The 26927-nt window shown below is 43.6% G+C and overlaps 1 protein-coding gene across 3 annotated transcripts in view; it reads right to left on the bottom strand.

Moving 5' to 3' along the window:
- LOC124804938 (UDP-glucosyltransferase 2-like) overlaps positions 1-23914 on the bottom strand; it is a 94907-nt gene extending 70993 nt beyond the window's left edge. For 2 of the 3 annotated variants that reach the window (XM_047265320.1, XM_047265321.1), the window contains exon 1: positions 23756-23894. The gene's annotated coding sequence lies outside the window, so the exon portion shown is untranslated. Of the gene's footprint in view, positions 1-23755 lie in introns of all 3 variants that reach the window. The other variant, XM_047265319.1, reaches the window with a different exon arrangement.
- Between the last annotated feature and the right edge of the window lie 3013 nt (positions 23915-26927).

The following is a 26927-nucleotide window of genomic DNA, read 5'->3' as shown; positions in this document are numbered from 1 at the left end:
GCATACTCCCAGATATTTTACAGAAGTAACTGCTACCAGTGTTTGTTCCGCTATCATATAATCATACAATAAAGGATCCTTCTTTCTATGTATTCGCAATACATTACATTTGTCTATGTTAAGGGTCAATTGCCACTCCCTGCACCAAGTGCCTATCCGCTGCAGATCTTCCTGTATTTCGCTACAATTTTCTAATGCAGCAACTTCTCTGTATACTACAGCATCATCCGCGAAAAGCCGCATGGAACTTCCGACACTATCTACTAAGTCATTTATATATATTGTGAAAAGCAATGGTCCCATAACACTCCCCTGTGGCACGCCAGAGGTTACTTTAACGTCTGTAGACGTCTCTCCATTGATAACAACATGCTGTGTTCTGTTTGCTAAAAACTCTTCAATCCAGCCACACAGCTGGTCTGATATTCCGTAGGCTCTTACTTTGTTTATCAGGCGACAGTGCGGAACTGTATCGAACGCCTTCCGGAAGTCAAGAAAAATAGCATCTACCTGGGAGCCTGTATCTAATATTTTCTGGGTCTCATGAACAAATAAGGCGAGTTGGGTCTCACACGATCGCTGTTTCCGGAATCCATGTTGATTCCTACATAGTAGATTCTGGGTTTCCAGAAAGGACATGATACGCGAGCAAAAAACATGTTCTAAAATTCTGCAAGAGATCGACGTAAGAGATATAGGTCTATAGTTTTGCGCATCTGCTCGACGACCCTTCTTGAAGACTGGGACTATCTGTGCTCTTTTCCAATCATTTGGAACCCTCCGTTCCTCTAGAGACTTGCGGTACACGGCTGTTAGAAGGGGAGCAAGTTCTTTCGCGTACTCTGTGTAGAATCGAATTGGTATCCCGTCAGGTCCAGTGGACTTTCCTCTATTGAGTGATTCCAGTTGCTTTTCTATTCCTTGGACACTTATTTCGATGTCAGCCATTTTTTCGTTTGTGCAAGGATTTAGAGAAGGAACTGCAGTGCGGTCTTCCTCTGTGAAACAGCTTTGGGAAAAGGTGTTTAGTATTTCAGCTTTACGCGTGTCATCCTCTGTTTCAATGCCATCATCATCCCGTAGTGTCTGGATATGCTGTTTCGAGCCACTTACTGATTTAACGTAAGACCAGAACTTCCTAGGATTTTCTGTCAAGTCGGTACATAGAATTTTACTTTCGAATTCAATGAACGCTTCACGCATAGCCCTCCTGCTGACATGCAGGGTCCACGGATTCATGAGGTTGTCTCCGCAGCCGTGCGCGTCCATCCACTCGATAAAAATTGAAACGAGACTCGTCCGTCCAGGCAACATTTTTCCAGTTATCAATAGTCCAACGTCTGTGGCGACAGCCCCACGCGAGGCGTAAAGCTTTGTGTCGTGCAGTCATCAAGGGTACACGAGTGGGCCTTTGGCTCTGAAAGCCCATATCGATGATGTTTCGTTCAATGGTTCGCACGCTGACACTTCTTGATGGCCCAGCGCTGAAATCTGCAACAATTTGCGGAAGGGTTGCAATTCTGTCACGTTGAACGATTCTCTTCAATCGTCGTTGGTCCTGTTCTTGCAGGATCTTTTTCCGGTCGCAGCGAGGTCGGAGATTTGATGATTTACCTGATTCCCGATATTCACTGTACACTCGTGTAATGGTCGTACGGGAAAATCCCCACTTCATCGTTATCTCGGAATGCTGTGTCCCATCTTTCGTGCGCCGATGATAACGCCACGTTCGAACTCTTGATAACCTGTCATTATAGCAGCAGTGCCGATCTAGCAACTGCGCGACACGTGGCTTATACAGGATGTTTCACGAAGATATGTAGATATTTTGATATGTTATTCTACAACTAAAACTAAACAAAACAGTTCATATTAACATAGGCCCGCAAATGTTTAATTACGGAGTTACGCCTAATAAAAGCTTTTTACCTGAAATTTCGCTAATATGAAGCCATTGCAAAACTGTACGAGGTGAAAATAAAGCCCCATTTCCTTTTATTTTGTTGTTATCGTTCTGGTGAATCTAATAAAACATGTCCCAGGCTTGTATCTGCAGTAGTTTTCCAGAACAACCAGAGAAGCAACAAAGTAATTTCGTAAATTTTTTAATTTATTAACTACTTGGCCCAATTTGTTTTTTTAAATTCCAGAAAGTTGCGCAAAGTTTTCAACAGAAGTTGTAGATAATTTGATTTTGGAAAAGTGGTGGTAATAATGTTAACTGAAACAGTATGGATGTGTCAGATAATCGGCTCGTGTTAATACCATAGTACACTTGAATTCATGTTAAACCGGAAAAAACAAAGGTCAGTGTTAGGGAAGTTGTCCAGTGTACACACAATTTCACAGTACATTCACAATACACGTTCGAAAACGTCTCCACCGAGTTCAATGCATTTGGAGAACATCAAGAGCTCAGATGGAAATCCAGTTCTAAGCAAAGAAAGGAAAGCAGAAAGGTGGAAAGAGTATATAGAGGGTCTACAGAAGGGCGATGTAGTTGAGGACAATATTACGGAAATGGAGGAGGACACAGATGAGGATGAGATGGGAGATACGATACTGCGTGAAGAATTTGACAGAGCTCTCAAAGACCTGAGTCGAAACAAGGCCCCGGGAGTAGACATGCCGTTAGAGCTACTGATAACCTTGACAGAGCCAGCCATGACAAAACTTTACCATATGGTGAGCAAGATGTATGAGACAGGCGAAATACCCTCAGACTTCAAGAAGAATATAATAATTCCAATCCCAAAGAAAGCAGGCGTCGACAGGTGTGAAAATTACCGAACTATCAGTTGAATAAGTCATGGCTGTAAAATACTAACACGAATTCTTCACAGACGAATGGAAAAACTGGTAGAAACCAAACTCGGAGAAGATCAGTTTGGATTTCGTAGAGCTGTTGGAACACGCGAGGCGATACTGACCCTACGACTTATCTTAGAAGAAAGATTAAGGAAAGGCAAACCTACGTTCCTAGCATTTGTAGACTTGGAGAAAGCTTTCGACAATGTTCACAGGAATGCTCTCTTTAAAATTCTGAAGGTAGCAGAGGTAAAATACAGGGAGCAAAAGGCTATTTTCAATTTATACAGAAACCAGGTGGCAGTTATAAGAGTGGAGGGGGCATGAACGGGATGCAGTGGTTGAGAAGGGAGTGAGACAGGGTTGTAGCCTATCTCCGATGTTATTAAATCTGTATATTGAGCAAACAGTAAAGGAAGCAAAAGAAAAATTTGGAGCAGGAATTAAAATCCATGGAGAAGAAATAAAACCTTGAAGTTTGCCGATGTCATTGCAGTTCTGTCAGAGACAGCAAAGGACCTGGAAGAGCAGTTGAACGGAATGGACAGTGTCTTGAAAGCAAAAGATGGATAATTGAATGTAGTCGAATGAAGTCAGGTGATGCTGAGGGGATTAGATTAGGAAATGAGACATTATAGTAAAGGAGTTTTGCTATTTGGGGAGCAAAATAACTGATGATGGTCGAAGTAGAGAGGATATAAAATGTAGACTGGCTACGGCAAGGCAAGCATTTCTGAAGAAGAGAAATTTTTTAACATCGAGTATAGATTTAAGTGTCAGGAACTCTTTTCTGAAAGTATTTCTATGGAGTGTAACCATGTGTGGAAGTGAAACATGGACGATAAATAGTTTAGACAAGAAGAGAATAGGATCTTTTGAAATGTGATGCCACAGAAGCATGCTGAAGATTAGATGGGCAGATCACGTAAGTAATGAGGAGGTACTGAATAGAATTGGAGAGAAGAGGAAACTGTGGCACAACCTGACTACAAGTAGTTAGTAGACACAAGTTAGTAGGACACATTCTGAGGCATCAAAGGATCACCAATTTAGTATTGGAGGGTATCGTGGAGAGTAAAAATTTTGGAGGTAGACGAAGAGATGACTACACTAAGCAGATTCAGAAGGTTGTAGGTTGCAGTAGGTACTCAGGAATGAAGAAGCTAGCACAGGATAGAGTAGCATAGAGAGCTGCATCAAACCAGTCTCTGTACTGAAGATCACAACAACAAGGATACAGATTATTGTACTCCAGTGTACGCCATACCTTAGATTGTCAAATGCATAATCATTGAGAGGTACGTCGCGTACTGGTACCCGGGCTACATCGAACGTCATCCATAATATCCGCATCATAGTCTTCACGCATCGAGCGCTCGTACTGATTATGAACGCTAGGTAGAGAACCTGTCTCCTGTAACATTCGAAATACTCCACTAATGGTTCGTGCACTCGGAATCCTCCGAGTTGGATAACGTACGTGATATTCGTTAACTGCAGCCGTAGCATTACCATCACATTTGCCATATCGGCGTATTCCTCTGCCGTAAATTTGAAAGGCATCCCCATTTCATAAATAATCTACAAATTACCACAGTACTATGTGGTTTCACTTAAATACACTGTTGTTATTGTGTTCTTTCACTCAACAATACAGAAAACTAGCTCGTGTCAAGGTTAGGAAACGAGTGAAACTATTCACTAACGGTTGACAACAATGACACAAACGTTTCTAAATTCCTAATCGAAAGTAAACAAATTTACTTGTATAATAATCTTTGCTTCTATGGATGTTGTGGAAAACTACGGCAGATACACGTCTGGGACATACTTTATTAGATTCAGCAGACCGATAACAACAAAATAAGAGGAAATCGTGCTTTACTTTCACCTCGTACAGTTTTGCAATGGCTTCATATTAGCGAATTCGCTGAATTTCAGGTAACATTTTTTATTAGTCGTAACTCCGTAACTAAACCTATGTTTGTAACGGCTTTTTTGTTTTACTTGTGGAATAAAATATTTGCATATCTTCGTGAATCACACTGTATGGGCGTTGCCTACCGCAGCGTCGTTGTCTGCCAGTTTACATATCTCTGTATTTGAATACGCATACCTATACCAGTTTCTTTGGCGCTTCAGTGTACTTCTGCTTCTACACGTGAACTCCGGCAGCCACCTTATGCCGTGCGCCGAAGGGTCCTCCGTGCACGCACCACTGCTGCTGTCGCGAATGGCATTCTCCGTTCATTATAAGAATAAACTTGATGTACACGAACACGAACACGATGACTGATCAGAAGCCGCAGTGCACGCACACTGGTGTTGTTACGCTCTTGGAAGTAGGTCCTACTTATGTATTAGATACGTTACGTTAAATGAAACTTTAAGATATTCTAATGTATTAACAGCCAGCAACGTTTTTCTTAATCGCGCTTTAGCTATGTAGTTTTTATTTCAAAAACCGTGTACAGTTACAGTCACTGCACTGTTGTACTCCGATTGTCGCGCTGTTAATGCGCAGGTTCAAAATGACTGAGGCTACTTCTTCTTCCATAGTGAAACATGCGCGTGGAACACTGTTCAAAAAGCGCCGAGAAATAGGTTGTTCTCTATGTTTGTCGTAAGTCTACAGAAAAAAATCAGCTTTGAAGTTTTTCCGAGAGAATGTATTCGATACAGTTGAGTAGAAACATGCACTGGATTTTGTAACGGAATCTATTAAAGGCTTTACTTTACCGAAGAATGCGATACCCTCCAAATTCAACCAGTTTAACGAGTATTTATGATTATAGAAAAGTTCTTGTGTATGTTAACAATGATTGCATAACCTGTCTCCATAAACAGTCAACCCATTAAACTATACTGAATAACTGACCCACACAAAAGTTAATATCACTTGATCACTGATACAGCAAATGTCATCATGTAAAAACACTAAATTCATCTTAAATAATTAATATGAAGTACGAAAAATAGTGGCCAACTTACGTATTTTGGATCTCCTTAAGCAAAAATCACCCAGTGAAACCTATTTGTTCACTATGACCGTTTTCACTCACTATTCACGTAAACACTCCTATTTTAGACGAAAACCAATGTAATTCTTAATAATTCATGTTATTTACTTATTTATGCAAATTAGAGAAGTCAACTGACAAACTTCTAAAAAAACGGCCTTTTTGTAACAAAGAATTATTCTGTCAAGTCAACAAATCTGTCTGTCATTTTAATAACCTGTTAAATTACGTCACTCGATATAAATTAATAACTTTTCTGCACAAATTACGATAACAGATGTACATGTGACTTATAAACTATATCTCTTTTTAATAGTTCTTTGACAAGGTTATAAATACAAGCAGCAACAAGGGTTGGGAGCGGAGTCTGAATGTCACTTCGGTAAAGTGTGTGTGTGCTATTGTTCGAGGTGGATAAACATTGCAAAGAGCATGTAAAAGAAGTGCTACTTTGTGTTCTGTCATTGTCTTTGGTGGACAGTGGAATTAAGATGGCCACCAGAGTAATAAATATTTGAAGTTTAAATATTTGTTGGTTTCGCTCATTATTTATCATCAAAAGCACATCAAAAACACGGGACCTCATCTTTTTACCCCTAGACAACCAGATTTAGAGCCAGCATTAGCATCGAGACACAGCAGCGATCCAGAAAGCAGCAGCGATTACCACAATGCATTTTAATGGAGCCAACCTAACATCAGGTGCTAACAAGCTCCGTAAATGGGAGTGAAATAGTGCGATTACAGCAATATCTACGACTAGGCGACCATTATAATGTATAGCGGAATTGGTAGATTAGTAACTGTTAAACTGTGTGCAGTTCATGGATCGCTGGTACAGGTCTCGCCTTAGACATTTTGTTCGTTCAATTTGAAATATCTACATCTCGTAATTGTAAAATTCTTTGTCATTTTTTTATGAATAACGCACATCTTCTTGTTTCTAATTGCATATTGCACGCGAAATTCCTGCTTTCATTTCAAATATTAAGCATTAATTACCCATAGTTAATGAAAGACTGTTAAAAAAGATTGCTTGAATTAAGAAAGCTTAACAATGTAATTTTTAGGGCAATAATGAAAAATCAAATACTCTTTACTTGGGACTACGTCTATTGGTTTATACCACACATGTCTCACACGAACCAGAGTGAAAGGTGTCGTAGAAACATGAAAAACAGCATCGAGCACACCATACAAATGGAGTATTTTTACCCAACACTGTCATCATTACAATATGAACCCAACAGGACTGATGTGGAGCCAAGTTAAGGGATCTGGCCCGAGAAATAACATGACTGTTTAGCTGCCAGTCGTAGTGGAACTGACGCACGGTGATTCTTCACGTCACCGCCGAACGCTGGCGGGATATAAAACGGCGCCGCCATAAAAGGAGAAAATGCGGTGCCTGGGTGGTTTCGCGGATTCTGTTGTTGATCGACTCGTTATCAACGTAGCAAATGACACTTCCAGAACTGAAATGTGTTTTTCGAATTTGGATAAGGAAAGAGCCAAGAGATTACCAGACGACTGACTGTGAATAATACTCAGTGTTCAACAGTACGGTGAAATCCCTGCAGCACGCTTTTGCATCAGACATAGCTCCCTCAGAAAAATTACCCTGTGTGTAAGAATTTTCATCTCTTCTGTTCGTAAATATAATACACTGTCAGGTGAGAACGAGAGCATTTTATGCTTTCCGTCTGGTCACCTAAGAAGCGTGCGGTAGTGCTGGAGTTCTGCCGAATACTATTTCATTCTGTTAAAAAAGTAAATGACATTCGAAGCTATATTGTTAGCTGGACCAGCTGGCTGGCCAGTGCTGCCGAAGTTTAATGCTCTGGTAAAGCCGTTGTCCCGCATTGTTGTTCAGCCTATATGCGTGTAACACACCATAAAACGTGTCCTCATGATCGTACTTAACTGTACTGGACACAGCTTGGCTTCCGGTCCGATTGAAACTAAATCCAGGGTGATTTAAGCAAACGCGGAAGAATACATGGCGTAATATTTACATCAGATTTATCCTTATGATGTACACAGTACAGCGGTAAACCTCTGTGTGCTCTCTAATCTATCTAATATTACCACCGCTGTCTCTCTGCGAGATATACGTAGGAGGAGAAAGCAATGTATTGATTGACTCTCCCAGGGACGTACATTACCTGAATTTTAACAGGTAACCACACCGTAACTAATGAGGAGGTATTGAATAGGATTGGGGAGAAGAGAAGTTTGTGGCACAACTTGACTAGAAGAAGGGATCGGTTGGTAGGACATGTTTTGAGGCATCAAGTGATCACAAATTTAGCATTGGAGGGCAGCGTGGAGAGTAAAAATCGTAGAGGGAGACCAAGAGATGAATATACTAAGCAGATTCAGAAGGATGTAGGTTGCAGTAGGTACTGGGAGATGAAGAAGCTTGCACAGGATAGAGTAGCATGGAGAGCTGCATCAAACCAGTCTCAGGACTGAAGACCACAACAACAACAACCACACCGCGGTGAGTGGCACCCTTCTAGCAGCTGCCATTGGAATTGGATGAGGTCTAGCGCTTACTAAACGAACTGTTACGAAACGCACTGCCCTTCTTTGAATCTTCAGTGTTTCCTCTATCAATGCAGTCGCGTGCGGAAACCATACTGTCAAGCAGTATTCAAATATTGGTCGAACGAAGGTCTTGCAAGTTACCTACTTCATGGCTGGTCTGCGCGGGATTAGCCGAGCGGTCTTAGGCTCAGCAGTCATGGACTGTGCGGCTGGTCCCGGCGGAGGTTCGAGTCCTCGCTTGGGCATGAGTGTGTGTGTTTGTCCCTAGGAAATTTAGGTTAAGTAGTGTGTAAGCTTAGGGAGTGATGACCTTACCAGTTAAGTCCCATAAGATTTCACACACATTTGAACACATCGTGGGTGGTCTACACTTCCTGAGAATTCTTCCAGTGAACCCCAGTCTGGCGTTGACAGATTTGCGATTAGTTTTTTACGGTCTTCCCACTTTGAGTCGCTCTGTACTCTCACTCACAGGTATTTAGTGAACGTGGCTACTTCCAATGATTGTTCTGGAATTGTGTAATCGTACAGTAAAGCGTCTTTCCGCCTATTCATGCGCAATACAATGCATTTGTTGATACTGACGTTGCAGCAAGCACTGACACTCTGCAGGTACTATGGCACCTCGTTACAGTTCCCTAGCGCTGTGGCTTCTCCGTGTATAACAGCATCATCCGCGACAAGCCTCATGCAACCTCCGATGTTGCGCAGTAGATCACTTACATATATTGTGAAAATAAATGGTGCTATATTTCTCCGCTGAGGTATGTCGGAAGTTACTTTTACTTCTGAAAATATTTTTCGATTAGAATGGATGTCTGTGTTCTATTTGCTCATAACTGTTCAGTCAAATCACAAGGTGTATCTGATACGTCGTACGCTTGTGTTTTCTTTTTTTTTTTTTTTTTTCGTAAGGCGACAGTGCGCAACTACATCGGACGCCTTCGGGAAGTCACGGAACACGGCCTCAGTGTGGGGAGCGGCACCAGCCTTCCGGCACTCGTGGACCAACAGAGCGAGCCGAGCTTCGCACGGTCATTGTTTGCGGCGTCCTCTTTGCTTCCTGTAGACCGTAATTTCGTTCTGCACAGACGTCGTAATACGCGAGCGTAAAGCACGATCCAAAATTCCGCAACATATTGACGTCAGTGATATGGGTCCAAAGTGTTGTGTGTCAGGTCGAGGACGCATTTGGAGAGCGATGAGTGAGTAGTTACTGCAGTTGGTACTACAGTGGCAGCAGAAAGCCCTGCATGCGAGCCACGAGACGCGGATGGTCGGCTGTCGGTAGTTGGAGCCAGTCGCTAAATTTACACAACTTTCGGTACTATTTTAAGAGATCCAATTTCAGATAACACTATAACATATATGTACAAATTTTATGTGTATATTCACTTGACATTTACATAAAATACAATCGAATGGACCAAATTAATCACATAAAACTAGGGACCCGGTGTTCTCGCGTTAGAGTCCGAGAGCCACTCCATCTCTTTCTGGTTTTACTCAGGTTCTACGCTCTTTTGTGAGATCAACTGAACTGCTACCTGGAAAGAAAAAAAAAAGCCGACGCGTGAAGTAACAACGTAGTGACGATTTTGTCTTCTCGTTGTCGAATTTAAAGTTCAACGATTTTTATAGAACTACATGTAAATTTTTTTATTTTTGTTCATCAGTCTTCTGACGGGTTTGATGTGGCCCGCCACGAATTCATCTCCTGTGGTTCAAAATGGTTCAAATGGCTCTGAGCTCTATGGGACTTAATACACTGCTGGCCACCGTAAATGCAACACCCTGAAGGAAGCATCCGAATCAAGTGAAATTTACACCATGGGTTTGCAGCGATGAGATATGCAACTGATTAGAATTTCAGCGCAGACGTACATCACGCGCGCCTGTGGCGCCACCTCACAGCGCCATTTAAGGCTTGGCGATTTCGACGAGTGTACGTTCGGCACGTGTGTTTACCTTGTGGTTGTTTCACAAGATGATCAGTTATGCCTCGTAGACAACAGCGAACATCGTTTGATAAAGTATCCGAGTTCGACAGAGGAAGGATAGTGGCTTACCGAGATTGTGGATTATCATACAGAGAAATCGCTAGTCGTGTTGGACGAAACCAAACAACTGTAATGCGGATATGTGACCGTTGGATGCAGGAGGGTACGACGGACCGACGTGGTCGATCGCATTCACCACGGTGCACCACTACACGTGCTGATAGGCAAATTGTGCGCATGGCAGTGACGGATCGCTCAGTGACATCCCGAACCATAGCACAGCACATTGCGTCTCTAACGCATCATCCAGTGTCTGCGCGTACCATTCGACGCCGTTTACAGCAGAGTGGTCTGTCCGCAAGACGTCCATTGCTTCGTCTACCATTGACGCAGAACCACAGACGTCTCCGTCGCCAATGGTGTGATGACAGACGGATGTGGACGGCAGAATGGAATGACGTTGTCTTTACTGACGAGGCACGCTTCTGTCTGCAGCACCACGATGGTCGGATTCGAGTGTGGAGACACCGTGGAGAGAGGGTGCTGGACAGCTGCATTATGCACCGCCACAATGGTCTTGCACCGGGTATTATGGTATGGGGCGGTATTGGATATTACTCTCCCACGCCTCTAGTACGCATTGCCGGTACTTTAAATAGCAGGCGCTACATATCCCAGGTGCTGGAGCCAGTTGTCCTTCCTTACCTTCAGGTCTCGGCCACAGCCATTTTTCAACAGGATAATGCGCGACCACACGCGGCACGCATTGTCCAAAGGTTCTTCGTCAATAACCAGATTGAAGTGCTTCCCTGGCCGGCTCGCTCTCCGGATCTTTCGCCGATAGAAAACGTGTGGTCCACGGTTGCTCAACGAGTGACCCAGATTACATCTCCAGCTGCCACACCAAATGATCTTTGGCAACGTGTGGAAGCTGCTTGGGCTGCTGTACCCCAGGAACACACCCAACGTCTCTTTGACTCAATGCCGAGACGTGTGGCAGCGGTGGTCTCCAACAATGGCGGCTACTCTGGCTACTGATTCTGGCAGGAACCACATGTCACAGACGTCTGTAAACGTAATCATTTGATACTTGGTCAACATGTTATCTACAAAATAAATTTTGTTGTGCTACCTCTTGTCTTTCTTGGTGTTGCATTTACGGTGGCCAGCAGTGTATCTGAGGTCATCAGTCCCCTAGATTTAGAACTACTGAAACCTAACTATCCTACGGACATCACACACATCCATGCCCGAGGCAGTATTCGAACCTGCGACCGTAGTAACAGCGCGGTTCTGGACTGAAGCGCCTACAGCCGCTCGGCCACAACGGCCGGCTCATCTCTTGTGCCAACCTCTTCATCTCAGAGTAGCACTTGCAACCTACGTCCTCAATGACTTGGTGGACGTATTCCAATTTCTGTCTTCCTCTCCAGTTTTTACCCTCTGCAGCTGCCTCCTAGTACCGTGGAGATAATTCCCTGATGTCTTAACAGATGTCCTACCATCTGTCCCTTCGTCTTGTAAGTGTTTTCCAAATATTTTTTCCTCTCCGATTCTGCGCAGAACCTCCGCATTCCTTACCTTTTCAGTCCACCTAATTTTCAACATTTGTCTGTAGTATCGAATCTCAAATGCTTGGATTTTGTTCTGTTCCAGTTTGCCCACAGTCCATGTTTCACTAGCATACAATGCTGTGTGCTCCAGATGTACATTCTCAGGATTTTCTTCGTCAAATTAAGGCCGATGTTTGCTAGTCTGTTCCTTGCTAGTCCTCCTTGTTCCGTCTGTCGTTGTTTATTTTGCTGCATAGCGAGTAGAATTCCGTAACTTCATACACACCGTGACTATCAATCCTGATATTAAGTTTCTCGCTTGTCTCATTTTTGTTCTTCTCATTGCTTTCGCCTTTCTTCGATTTACTCTCAATCCGTATTGTGTACTCATTAGACTGTACATTCCATTCAGCATTCGCTGAGGATACCAGTGTCATCAGTCAATCGTATCACTGATATCCTCCCACCATGAATTTTAATTTCACTCCTGAACCTTTCTTTTAGTTCCATCATTGCTTCTTCGATCTACAGGTTGAACAGCATGGGCGAAAGACAACATCCCTGTCTTACACCCTGTTTAATCCGAGCACTTTATTCTTGGTCCACTCTTATTATTCACTCTTGGCTCTTGTACATATTACCTATCACCCGTCTCTTCGTATAGCTTACCCTTATGTTTCTCAGAATATCGGATATATTGCACCGTTTGACGTTTCGAACGCTTTTCCTAGGTCGACAAATCCCGTGAACGTGTCTTGGTGTTTATTTAGTCTTACTTCCATTATCAACCGTGACGTCAGAACTGTCGTTCTGGTGCAGATTATCGGGCACAATGGTTATGGTACTTTGGTGGAATGAGGGCGACTAACTGTCAAGATGCAGATAATTTGACCAAAATGTCGCGGGTCAAAAAGGCACACTGCAGAATTGGAAAAATGCAAAGAACACATTAGCGTTCCACTTTTGAAATTTTCTTGCTGTTGTAAAGTCAGCTACTGTGTTTAATGGTGCTGTTTAAGGAAATGGAGCGTGAATGCAATAGGTGATTGGTCTCAGTCATAGAAGTGGCGTTGGATCAGAGATTTGACAGTAGAAGAAAATGAAATCTAGATGTCTAATAAGAATCGTCAACACCATCAAAGTTAACGTTTGTTTCTAAGGTAACTGTACTTTTATCGCAAACATTTTAAACGCCTATAGAGCCTATAATACAGTATAAAAAGATGAGACATAGAACGTAAATGTGACTGAAAAGAAATTGAAGCAAACAGAATAAAGAGAAGTGAAACGAAACACGTTTGAACAGAGTGTGCATTATGTTTTGAAACATTGCTGAGGAAGCCTTCTAGTGTGTACGCCGTAGGTTGGGCTATAGGGCGCACGTGTTGATACCAGACAGGCCCCGAGTACTGTATGCAGATTGTAATGGGCAGCAGATTGCAGAAGGACATTTTTACGAGACTTCTACGGTGGAACTATTGGCACGACGTAAATATGTTCTGATCAACATAAGTAACATATGTTTAAGAACTCTCGTGATGACGGCTCTCAGTCGATAATTTTACTTTTTACGTTCTCTGAGAATCCTACATCCTCCTCGTTACAGGCGTGAGACGTGACGGGCTGAACTTTGCATCGGATGATATACATTATTTGATATAACTATCGGGACTCCTCCCGCCCACCCCCCCCCCCCCCCTCCCCTCCCAAAACATACGTTTTCATATTAGGTGCATTGTGCTGCCACCTACCGCCAGGTACTCCATATCGGAGACCTCAGTAGGCATTAGACATCGTGAGAGAGCAGAATGAGGCGTACCGCAGAACTCACGGACTTCGAACGTGGTCAGGTGATTGGGTGCCATTTTTGTCATACGTCTGTACTCGAGATTTCCACACTCCTAAACTTCCCTAGGTCCACTGGTGCTGATGCTATAGTGAAGTGGAAACATGAAGGGACAAACAGAGCACAAAAGCGTACAGGCCGACCTCGTCGGTTGACTGACAGAGACCACCGACAGTTGAAGACCTTCGTAATATGTAATAGGCAGACATCTGTCCAGACCATCACACAGAAACTCCAAACTGCATCAGGATCCACTGCAAGTACTATGACAGTTAGACGGGAGGTGAGATAAGTTGCATTTCATGATTGGGCGGCTGTTCATAAGCCACACATCACGCCGGTAAATGCCAAGCGACGCCTCGCTTGGTGTAAGGAGCGTAAAGATTGGACGATTGAACAGTGGAAAAATGTTGCGTTCATCGTTCCGCGTAGTCAGCGCGTACACAACTTTCCCACTAGAGCGCGCCCCGCTAAGCACAACAGCGCAGGCGCAGCGCTCGTCCGTTTCCGCACTACGAGATGGCGCTGTCTTAGAGACGGACCAAATTCTGCTTCCGCCGATCCACGTATTAATATGTAACGCAGCCAGTGAGATTGCTGCTAACGTAGAACCTTTTCTCCTCGCGGATCACACTCGCGCAGTGATACCTGAACGCTCGAGGTATTATAACGAGTGTACAGACCTCCGACTAGTCAGTCTACATTAGTCTGTACCAGCCTGTAGTCAAGTTTCAGTCTGCGCCTAATGAGATATTCCTGTACATAGCCATGAAGATAAATGTATAGACACTTTGTTAAGTATTAGAGATATGTGAGAATAAGATTAACGTACCAAGACCAAAGGAACTTCAGATTGTCAATTGTAAACAGCATCCAGAATCAAGTTACGTCATATCTATGATTTTTATTATTTAAATAAATGTGTGTGAAAATTAATCAAGTTTTGTTTAAAGTTGGTCACCGTCAATCTGCTACTCTAAGCGTGCAAGTGGCATTTCTATCGTCTGACCTAACAGCAGGAGATTAACACGCCACGATAAGACCACGAGACATATTGCTGACACTCGCCTACTTCGTTAGAGCGACAAGTCAAATAATCTGATGGTGTGTGTACCGAAGGTCTTACAGTACGCACACCACAAAAAAGTTGTGTGAAGTGATGAATCACGGTACACAATGAGGCGATCCGATGGCAGGGTGCCGGTATGGCGAATGCTCGGTGATCGTCATCTTTCAGCGTATGTAGTGGCAACAGTAAAATTCGGAGGCGGTGGTGTTACGGTGTGGTCGTGTTTTTCATGGAGGGGGCTTGCATTCCTTCTTGTTATGCGTTGCAGTATCACAGCACAGGCTTACATAGATGTTTTAAGCACCTTCTTGCTTCCCACTGTTAAAGAGCAATTTCTTCGACCTTTCAACACGATCGAACACATGTTCATAATGCATGGCGTGTGGCGGAGTGGTTACACGACAATAACATCCCTGTAATGGACTGGCCTGCACAGAGTCGTGACCTGAATCCTACAGAACAACTTTGGGATGTTTTGGAACGCCGACTTCGTGCCAGGCCTCACCAACAGTCATCGATACTTCTCCGCAGTGCAGCAATTCGTGAAGAATGGGCTGCCATTCCCCAAGAAACCTTCCAGCACCTGATTGAACGTATACCTGCGAGAGTGGAAGCTGTCCAGCCCCTGTAACTCACACACTCCAGGAAGTTCGTAGCTGTGACCATTTTGTTCATGGTGGAGATTGTATGTATCAAATCACGTTACTTTTAACTGCTTGTTGTCCCGTCGTCCCCAGTTGTGTGTAATGTTATGTTGATAATAACTACTTTGCAGTTGTGACTGACTACACGGATCCAAAGCAATAATTATCAGCATTATTATTCAGTATATATTCGTGTAAGAAAATAAACTCCGCATACAAGTCAACAAAATGGCTCTGAGCACTATGGGACTTAACTTCTAAGGTCATCAGTCCCCTAGAACTTAGAACTACTTAAACATAACTAACCTAAGGACATCACACACATCCATGCCCGAGGCAGGATTCGAACCTGCGACCGTAGCAGTCGCGCGGTTCCAGACTGTAGCGCCTAGAACCGCTCGACCACCCTGGCCGGCTACAAGTCAACAGTAGCATAGTAAATATGTACTTCATATTGATGTTAGCAGACTGTTTTGTCCTTTTAGACAAAAGCGAGACTGCCAGGAAAGTCCGCTTTCATGGGTTTCATTTAAAAATATGAGTAATAAGTCCTCTAGTGTAGCTTTTACACTGCTAAAAAGTAAATGAAAATATGCACAAGCAGAAAGTATGAATCACTCTGCCATCATTTTGAAGCCATATGTCCACAAGCATTTGCCAATTACATATCTACATCTGCATCTACATTGATACTCCTCTTGCCACCGTATGGTGCGTGGTGGAGGGTACCCTCTACCACTACTAGTCATTTCCTTTCCTGTTTCACTTCCAAATAGAGCGAGGGAAAAACTACTATCCACATGTCTACGTATTTTATTTCATCTCATCTTCGTGTTGCTTAAGTGCAATGCATGTTCGCGGAACTGAAATGGTTTGCAGTCACCTTGAAATGCCTATTTTCTAAATTTTCTCTCTCGAAAAAAATTTCTTCCCTCCAGAGATTCCCAAATTAGTTCCCAGAGCATATCCGTAACACTTAGGTGTTCTTCGAACCATCTGTTAACAAATATACGACGGTTGACTGAAAAGTAATGCCTCAACTTTCGTAACTCTTCAACAGTTGGCAGCATTGGTATGCGGCAGGTACGGGCTTGTTCCGTAGCCTCTTCTCTACAGTTCCAGTTGGCAGGAGCATTGGACGGTTGTGTTGTTACAGTGTAAAGCATGGAACCTTGCGTAGACGGTCGGTCAATGCGATTTAAGCATTGTGCATTCATTGAGTTCCTTACAGCAGAAGGTATCACCCCAAAGGAGATTCATCAGAGAATGAAAACAGTTTATGGTGATTGTGTTGATGTGAGTACTGTGCGTCGTTGGGCGAGTTAGTTTTAAAATGTTGAGTCGGGAATATCTAAGCGGCGTGACAGACAAAGAGTTGGACGTCCTGTGACAGCAACCACCTAGTTTCACAAGTGAAATGTTGACAGATTGATCGTCGTATCACTCAGAGAGAAACTGCAAGCACAATTCGTATTTCACAATAATGTGTGGGTCACATTATTGCTTTGCTTGGCTATCGGAAGATCTGTGCACGATGGGTAGCCCGGGTGCTGACTCCTGAAATGAAAGCGCACAGACCTGAAATTTGCCAGGAACTCCTCTCGCGTTACGAGAATGAAGGTGACGTCTCTCTCCATTCAATTGTGACAGGAAGCGAAACGTGGATACACCATTGCGACCCGGAGACGAAACTTCCGTCTATGGAAAATCGAAACAAAGAGTCGTCCCAGAAAAAGAAATTCAAGACGCAGCCCTCAGCTGGAAAAATCATGGCCACAGTGTTCTGGGACGCAGGTGGTGTTATCCATGTTGATTTCCTTGATTGTGGAACAACAATAAATTCAGAGCTTTACTTCACAACGCTGCGAACTCTGAAACGACGGCTAACAACGGTCCAAAAGGAAAAGGGAAGTGTTTTCCCGCAGCATGACAATGCCAAAGCACACACTTCACGTGCCACCACAGCAGAACTTCAGAGACTGAATCACACCACCGTACGGCATCCTCCATACAGTCCAGACTTTCCTCCATACAGTCCATATTTAGCACCGTCTGACTTCCAGCTGTTCCCGATATTGAAAGACGATCTGCCGGGTCATCATTATGCTTCTGATGAAGACGCTGAGAGAACTGTGAGACTGTGGTTGCAGAAACAGAGTGTCGACTTCTTCCGTGACGGCTTCAGAAAACTTGTTCATTGTTGGGAGAAATATAGTCAATTAGCTGGTGATTATGTGGAAAAGTGAATATTGGTAATTAAAGATCACATTCTATGGATTATTTCTGCTTTTCATTTATAAAAATATTCCTATCCAAACCAAATTAACGAAGGTAGAGGCATTACTTTTCATCCAACATTCGTAGCAACGCGCCTCTGAATTTTTTCAATGTCTTTTTTAATCCGACCAGATACGGCGGATCCCAAAACTCGAGCAGTAGTCAAGAATAGGTCGCACCGTTCTCCTTTACATCTGAACCACTCTTTCCTAAAACACTTCCAATAAACCGAAGTCGACCATGCGCCTTTCCCACCAAAGTTGTCACATGCTCATTCCACCTCATACCACTTTTCAACGTTACGCCCAGATACTGAAACCAACGTTACAAGTTCGTTCTTCCGACTCATCCGGATTATCTTACATTTTTCCACATTTAGAACTAGCACCAATTCATCACAACAACTAGAAACATTGTCTAAATCGTCTTGTATCCAACTACTGTCACTCAACTGCGACACCTCACCGTTTACCACAGCATCATCAGCAAAAAACTGCAGATTGCTTTCCACCCTGGCCAACAAATTATTTATTTATATAAAGAACAACAGCGGCCCTATCACACTTCTCTGGGGCACTCCTGCCGATATCCTTGTTTCCGATGAACACTCGCCTCGAGGACAACATACTGGGATCTATTACTTAAGAAGTCTTCGAACCATTCACATATCCGTGAACTTATCTACATGATCGCACTTCGTTAACAGCCCTCAGTGGAACACCGTGTCAAATGCCTTCCGGAAAAACAGAAAGATGGCATCTGCCTATGCCGTTCATCCATAGGTCGCAGTATATCATGTGACGAAATGGCAATCTGAGTTTCGCACGAGCTATGCTTTCTAAAACCATGCTGATTCGTGGACAGAAACGTCTCAGTCCGAAGAGAGCTTATTATATTTGATCTGAGTATATGTTCAAGGACTCTGCAGCCAGCCGAAGTCACGGGTATTGGTCTGTAATTCTGCGGGTAAGTTCTTTTACCCTTCATGTACATTGGAGTCACTTGTGCTTGTTTCCAGTTGCTTGGGACTCGTGCTGGGCGAGAGATTCAAGATAGGCAAAGGGCCAATGCCGAAGAGTTCTCTTTGTAAGACCTATTTGGGATTCCATCCGGACAGGGTGACTTATTTGCGTTAAAATCTTTCAGTTGTTTCTCTACGCCAGGTATGCTTATTACTGTGTCGTCCACAGGAGAGTCTGACCGGTGATCAAATGACGGTACGTTTGTACGAGTGTAACTTTGGTTTTCGTTTTGTTGTCTTCAGTTGCCAGACCAGACTGGTCAACAAGAGACTGAAAGGAAGCCTTAGACCCACTTACCGATCTTAACACAGGACTAGAATTTGTCGGGTTCTCTGCCACATCTTTTGCTAAAGTGTGACAGTGGCAGTTGCTGTATGCTTCGCGCATAGGTATTTTCACAGACGCACGAATCGCTGTTAACCTTTCCTTTTCGTCATTTGTGGGTTCTCTTTTGAAACCATGGTGGGTCCTTTCTATTATTTATCTACTTACTAGGCACATAACTCTCCAGGTCACGATATACAGGGTGTTATAAAAAGGTACGCCCTAACTTTCAGGAAACATTCCTCACACACAAATAAAGAAAAGATGTTATGTGGACATGTGTCCGGGAATGCTTAATTTCCATGTTAGAGCTCATTTTAGTTTCGTCAGTGTGTACTGTACTTCCTCGATTCACCGCCGGTTGGCCCAATTAAAGGAAGGTAATGTTGACTTCGGTGCTTGTGTTGACATGCGACTCATTGCTCTACAGTACTAGCATCAAGCACATCAGTACGTAGCATCAACAGGTTAGTGTTCATCACGAACGTGGTTTTGCAGTCAGTGCAATGTTTACAAATGCGGAGTTGGCAGATGCCCATTTGATGTATGGATTAGCACGGCGCAATAGCCGTGGCGCGGTACGTTTGTATCGAGACAGATTTCCAGAACGAAGGTGTCCCAACACGAAGACGTTCGAAGCAATTGATCGGCGTCTTAGGGAGCACGGAACATTCCAGCCTATGACTCGCGACTGGGGAAGACCTAGAACGACGAGGACACCTGCAATGGACGAGGCAATTCTTCGTGCAGTTGACGATAACCCTAATGTCAGTGTCAGAGTATTTGCTGCTGTACAAGGTAACGTTGACCACGTCACTGTATGGAGAGTGCTACGGGAGAACCAGTTGTTTCCGTACCATGTACAGCGTGTGCAGGCACTATCAGCAGCTGATTGGCCTCCACGGGTACACTTCTGCGAATGGTTCATCCAACAATGTGTCAATCCTCATTTCTGTGCAAATGTTCTCTTTACGGATGAGGCTTCATTCCAACGTGATCAAATTGTAAATTTTCACAATCAATACGTGTGGGCTGACGAGAATCCGCACGCAATTGTGCAATCACGTCATCAACACAGATTTTCTGTGAACGTTTGGGCAGGCATTGTTGGTGATGTCTTGATTGGGCCCATGTTCTTCCACCTACGCTCAATGGAGCACGTTATCATGATTTCATACGGGATACTCTACCTGTGCTGCTAGAACATGTGCCTTTACAAGTAAAACACAACATGTGGTTCATGCACGATGGAGCTCCTGCACATTTCAGTCGAAGTGTTCGTACGCTTCTCAACAACAGATTCGGTGACCGATGGATTGGTAGAGGCGGACCAATTCCATGGCCTCCACGCTCTCCTGACCTCAACCCTCTTGACTTTCATTTATGGGGGCATTTGAAAGGTCTTGTCTACGCAACCCCGGCACCAAATGTAGAGACTCTTCGTGCTCGTATTATGGACGGCTGTGATACAATACGCCATTCTCGAGGGCTGCATCAGCGCATCAGGGATTCCATGCGACGGAGGGTGGATGCATGTATCCTCGCTAACGGAGGACATTTTGAACGTTTCCTGTAACAAAGTGTTTGAAGTCACGCTGGTACGATCTGTTGCTGTGTGTTTCCATTCCATGATTAATGTGATTTGAAGAGAAGTAATAAAATGAGCTCTAACATGGAAAGTAAGCGTTTCCGGACACATGTCCACATAACATATTTTCTTTCTTTGTGTGTGAGGAATGTTTCCTGAAAGTTTGGCCGTACCTTTTTGTAACACCCTGTATAATCTGCTTAATCTTGCCCTCATTCCTCTATATCCATCTTACTGGAATTAGATGATGTCAATTTACTGTCTAAGTGAGATGCTAACAGCCGGCCATGGTGGCCGAGCGGTTCCAGGCGCTTCAGTCCGGAACCGCGCGACTGCTACGGTCGCAGGTTCGAATCCTGCCTTGGGCATGGAAGTGTGTGATGTTCTTAGGTTAGTTAGGTTTAAGTAGTTCTAATTTCTAGGGGACTGATGACCTCAGATGTTAAGTGCCATAGTGCTCAGAGCCATTTGCACCATTTTTTGAGATGCTAACAACTGCTTATCTGGTCTGTCTAACAGAAACTCTCCTAGCCTTCTTGACTGATTTATTAACTTTTCTGGCCATAGCTGCTATACTGACATCACAATCGCTAATCCCTGTTTCTTTACTGACATTGTAGATTAGGCCCCCTCTATTTGTAGCTACAAGGTCCGAGATATTTCCATTGCGTGTGGGTTGCCGAGCTAGCTGCTCAAGACAGTTTTCAGAAAACGTGTTCTAAAGCATTTCGCATGACTGTCTTTCTGTACCATAGACATCCCAGTCTAAACACGGCAGGTTAATATCGCAGCCAACTAGTATTGCATTATCTGGGTATTTACGTGTTACTGACCGTAGGTGTTCTTTGAATGACTCTAGAACTGCCACAACGGAATCGGGTGGCCGGTAGAAACATCCAACAATACTTGGCTTCTCTAACATCTGTTATTCGCGACCACACAACTTCACTGCCACACTCAACTTCGACCTCAATAGAAACAATATTTTTGTCAGCTGCAACGAACACTCACCCTCCTACGATCTCTAATCTGTCTGTGGGATACACTTTCCACGTCTCGCAAAATGTCTCAGAGCTTTCCACTGCGGGTTTCATCCAGCTCTCGGTTCCAAGAATAATTTGAGTACGAGAACATTCCTGGAGGGCAGTAAATGCGAGGACTTTATTACGAATACTTGGACATTTTACTGATAAAATTTTAACAGCCGGACTGTCTTTACTCGGAACGCCGTCTGACTTCCCTTGCAGCATATCGATTGGCCAGTGTTCATCAGAGGACGGCAAACTACCGTCGAGTCTAAATAAAAATCCTCATGTGCACTCGACGAATACTCTGCAACCCGAGTAGCTGCTGCGTTTGTGTAGTGCACCGATAACGCAGATCTAGAAATCTTCAGCCAAGATCATCACGAAGCCTTTGGTTGAGACCCTTGGCGCACACGCTAGTAATTTTCTACATACTTTCATTTTTCTTCATCGTGACAGTTTCCGTCTCACATGAAAAACCGTAAAAACAGATGCTCGACTTTAATCGTGGTCAGCACCATCAATGTGCTCTGGGGAACTATTAACAGTGTGTTGTTTATTGTCGGATAAACGACACGGAGAACTTGACAGGATGAATATTTCTGGGCGTCGAAAGCTCCCTAGAGTCACGCGACTTTAAGAGGGTGCAAATGAATATGCCACGATAACTGGTGCGTTTAGGTAACCCAGATATGTTGGGGCCTGCCTCTTTGGCTGAGGATGATATGGCACGCTTATGCATTGATGCCTGAAGCCGAGGTATACGAACACTATTCTGGTGGCGATAAATTTAGATTACGACTGTAGACATGGCAATGTGAGAGAAGGTTGTTGCATTTAGTCCCCGACCAACAAACTTTGCCTCAGTGTTAGATGTTAAAAGACATGATTCTCCTCACTGTCTCACAGAGTGATAGTAAGGGAAGTAGCGTCCATGAAGCTTGGCGCAGTCCTTGGTGGTAGCTGAATGAAAGCAAAGGCTGCCGTCTTCATTTCTTTTTCACCATCATCTTGCAGCATACAAATACAGCACTCCATTACACAAACACTCACCACGAACACCCACAAAAATCTAACACACGTGTGACACACTTCAGCGACGTAAGAGAGGCAGTGTACCACTGTAATTCAGTCCCCCCTTCCAACAATCTTTAAATAGATCACAACGTTCAGACTTTAACTAATGTTGCGTGTGAACTGCAAGAAAATTATTTATCCAAAAAATCTAATGAAAGGTACTTCGGCAGATGAAAAGTCATACCACCAGTAGACGTGACAAAGTTCATCATCATCTATGTCATTTATGACAGGACACAGACAGTGATATTAATAAGCAACAACAACAGCTGCCTTGATACAGATTTACTATGTCACGACTGGTTCCGTTAGCAAGTACATCAAGTTACACTGCCAAGAGTCCTCGTAAGAAATCCCCACACGTACCACTGTAATGACCTTAGAAATCTTGTTATCTTATGTGGGGTTAAAGGCAAATTCTGCAACCCGACGATGACGATCGTGTTATAAACATTCCGTCGACCACCTGGGAGAGACACGACGAGCAACTTGGCATGCAGTCTACACTACTAGATTAGAGTCTAGTGTAAATTACCAGACTGGAGGCTAGTGTCCACTACTAGATTAGAGTATAGCAGACAGAAGCACGCCACCTTGCCTACATTCACTGCACGCCATGATTCAGTCATGTGGTCGACGGTGTGTTTATAATAATTATGATCATGTTGTACGATTTGCCTTTAACCTTACGTAAGATAACTAGAGTTCTTAGGTCAATGGACACAACCTAGTAGGGATTTCTGAGAAGAACTCTTGGTAGTGTAACCTGATTACGTTCTTACTAACGAAATTGATAGTTAGACAATAAATGTGTACCACTACATCTGTAGTGGTTTCTTATTAACATTAATATGAATCAGCCCAAGGCGATCAATAGTACACAGACATGTTTGAACTAACTAGTCAATTAAATACTACAGAAATATTATCAGATAATGTGGCACAAAGAAACCTCAGATTGGCTCCTTCGCGTGCGAACTTGCCGTCAGTTGTCAACAAAGAATAGTACTCCTACAAGAAACACAGCAAAGATACGTGTCCCTCACTTTGCGCTCTGCGATGACGTCTGTGGAACAGCAGAAGTGACGACTTTCGCCGTACCCCTCGCGGTCGCAGTGACTGCTGCGTGGAGCAACGACGCACCTTAATATATGACGCAACGGTCGCGCCGACCTCGAATCGCGAGGCAGTCACTGATAAGGCGTCACTCGGCAGCTGGCTACCAGTTAACGTTACGCAATATGTCGTCACAACCGACGCGTGAACTCTGTGTATCATGTAGCACCCAGCTATTCGACCATTTGAGTGGTAATACTACTAATCTTCCAGTATATTTGCTATTGCGATCAGGGAGGATCACAAAACTGACAATTCGTAATATTTTGTTCGGGACGGCGAACTGGTCATTTTTAAAGAGGGAACACACGTTCGGAATGCACAATTTCGGTGTTATGGAGCTTAGTTCGAGAACGATGGACTGTTTTTGGTACGCCAGTTAGTTATGCAAACCATTCGCTATCATTGCAAAATAGCAGCAGGGCCTTACGCCTTCGAAGCGCTTAGATTGTCGAGCAGTAAGGTGAACTGATCATTTTCCAAGAAATAAACCATATCTAGAAATATACAGCAGTGTTTTTACCTGCAGCAGTTAGCCCGTCCTCTTTCAGCTTGTGTATGCTGCACAAGTCTACTCATCCCTGTAAAACAGCTGCAAACTCCTTTTGTCCATTTGAAGTTGTTTTCTGCATTCTAAGCCTGATCTTCGTCTATAATTTTTATTCCCTCCCCCCCCCCCACACACACACACTCCTCCCTCCTTTACCAAACTAACTATTCCCTGATGTCTCTCCGACGTACTCCTTCTCTTAGCCAAGTTTTGCCACAGAGATCTCTCCATGATTTGATTTACAACCTTTACATTGGTTCCTGATCTATCCAACACAAGACACAGATTAAGTCCATTGGACACTCGTTCAACGAAAGTAAATGAGGTCCCCTGTCTACTTAGAAATGTATTTGTAATGTACGTTTTGTCCATTATAATTATCCGGGCTGTTATGCCTTCGTTGGTTGATGAATTTTGTCTCAATTCCCAACGTTTCGTCTCCGACTGCGGGACACACTTCAAGGGGGTCCGTAGCTTGATGGAAGGTCCCACACACCCGCTGGCTCGCTACTGACTGCCGCTAAATTCCGTGTCCGCGCGCTCCCGCGCCGCGGTGTGACGTCACGTGTTTTGAAAACGCCAGTGCAATTGGCCGCTGTCCATCGCCGTCGATCGCCGTTGCCATCACCCAGTAGTGGACGGGTGGTACACATCTTCTTTAACACCGGCATCCATATACCGTTTAATTTCACGCCCTCCTCCTTTCGCTTGAAATTATATGGGTGTTTAGCGATTTCGATTGCCTCCCTGTAGAGCCTTTCGTAGTTATACGCTTGTGGCCGCTAGTACTTGCGTCTCCTGGAAACGAATATTGTGGTTCCCCGGCTGGAAAACATGTTCCGCAACAGCTGATCGTTCCGTTTCTCCTCTTCTACAATTTCCCTTATGCTCTTCCAAACGTTTAGAAACAGTTCTTCTACAATTTCCCTAGTGCTCTTCCAAACGTTTAGAAACAGTTCAACTGTTTCTAAACGTTTGGAAGAGCACAAGGGAAATTGTAGAAGAAGAGAAACGGAACGATCAGCTGTTGCGGAGCATGCTTTCCAGCCAGGGAACCACAATATTCGTTTCGACGAGACGCAAGTACTAGCGGCCACAAGCGGATACCACGAAAGGCTCTACAGGGAGGCAATCGAAATTGGTAAACACTCATTTAATTTCAACCGAAAGGAGGAGGGTGTGAAATTAAACGGTGTATGGATGCCGGTGTTAAAGAAGATGTGTACCACCCGTCCACTACTGGGCGATGGCAACGGCGATCGACGGCGACGGAAAGCGGCCAATTGCACTGGCGTTTTCAAAACACGTGACGTCACACCGCGGCGCGGGAGCGCGCAGACACGGAATTTAGCGGCAGTCAGTAGCGAGCCAGTGGGTGTGTGGGACCTTCCATCAAGCTACGGACCCCCTTGAAGTTGTGTCCCGCAGTCGGAGACGAAACGTTGGGAATTGAGACAAAATTCATCAACCGACCACGGCATAACAACTCGGATAATTATAATGGACATGATATTTCCGACCGTGAAAGTCTACATTTTAATGTACATTTTCTAAAAAATGAATAATATAGATGTAATGGCTGACAAAAAGATCAAGTATTTATAATGCATGTACCCTCTACTATATAATAATTGTGATTCACATACTTGAAGAAACTCAGAAAACATCCTTGAAGAAACTCAGAAAACGAACAAACATTTATCACAGTAACCATCAGGTACAGTGCAAATAAATAAATAAATAAATAAGATAAACAATAAATAAAATGAACAATAAAAAATAAAAATAAAGAATAGAATAAGGAAATAACCTTTCATTTTATACGTCTGGAAACAAAGCTTGTACAATTATAATATCAGTTGGTTTTGTAAGCTTTGTGCGAGATAGTAGTTATTATTGCTGTTATTATAGTACATGTTTTCGTGTCTTTGTTTTACTGAAAAAGTCGTTGTTGTTGTTGTTGTGGTCTTCAGTCCTGAGATTGGTTTGATGCAGCTCTCAATGCTACTCTATCCTGTACAAGCTTCTTCATCTCCCTGTACGTACTGCAGCCTACATCCTTCTGAATCTGCTTAGTGTATTCATTCTTGGTCTCCCTCTACGCTGCCCTCCAATACTAAATTGGTGATCTGATGCCTCAGAACATGTTCTACCAACCGATTTCTTCTTCTAGTCAAGTTGTGCCACAAACTCCTCTTCTCCCCAATCCTATTCAGTACCTCCTCATTGGTTATGTGATCTACCCATCTAATCTTCAGCATTCTTCTGTAGCACCACATTTCGAAAGCTTCTATTCTTTTCTTGTCCAATCTATTTATCGTCCATGTTTCACTTCCATACATGGCTACACTCCATACAAATACTTTCAGAAACGACTTCCTGACACTTAAATCTATACTCGATGTTAACAAATGTCTCTTCTTCAGACACGCTTTCCTTGCCATTGCCAGTCTACATT

Source organism: Schistocerca piceifrons, chromosome 7 (genome assembly GCF_021461385.2).
Source record: "Schistocerca piceifrons isolate TAMUIC-IGC-003096 chromosome 7, iqSchPice1.1, whole genome shotgun sequence".
Classification (NCBI taxonomy): Eukaryota; Metazoa; Arthropoda; class Insecta; order Orthoptera; family Acrididae; genus Schistocerca; species Schistocerca piceifrons.
This window is presented reverse-complemented; position numbering and strand designations above follow the sequence as displayed.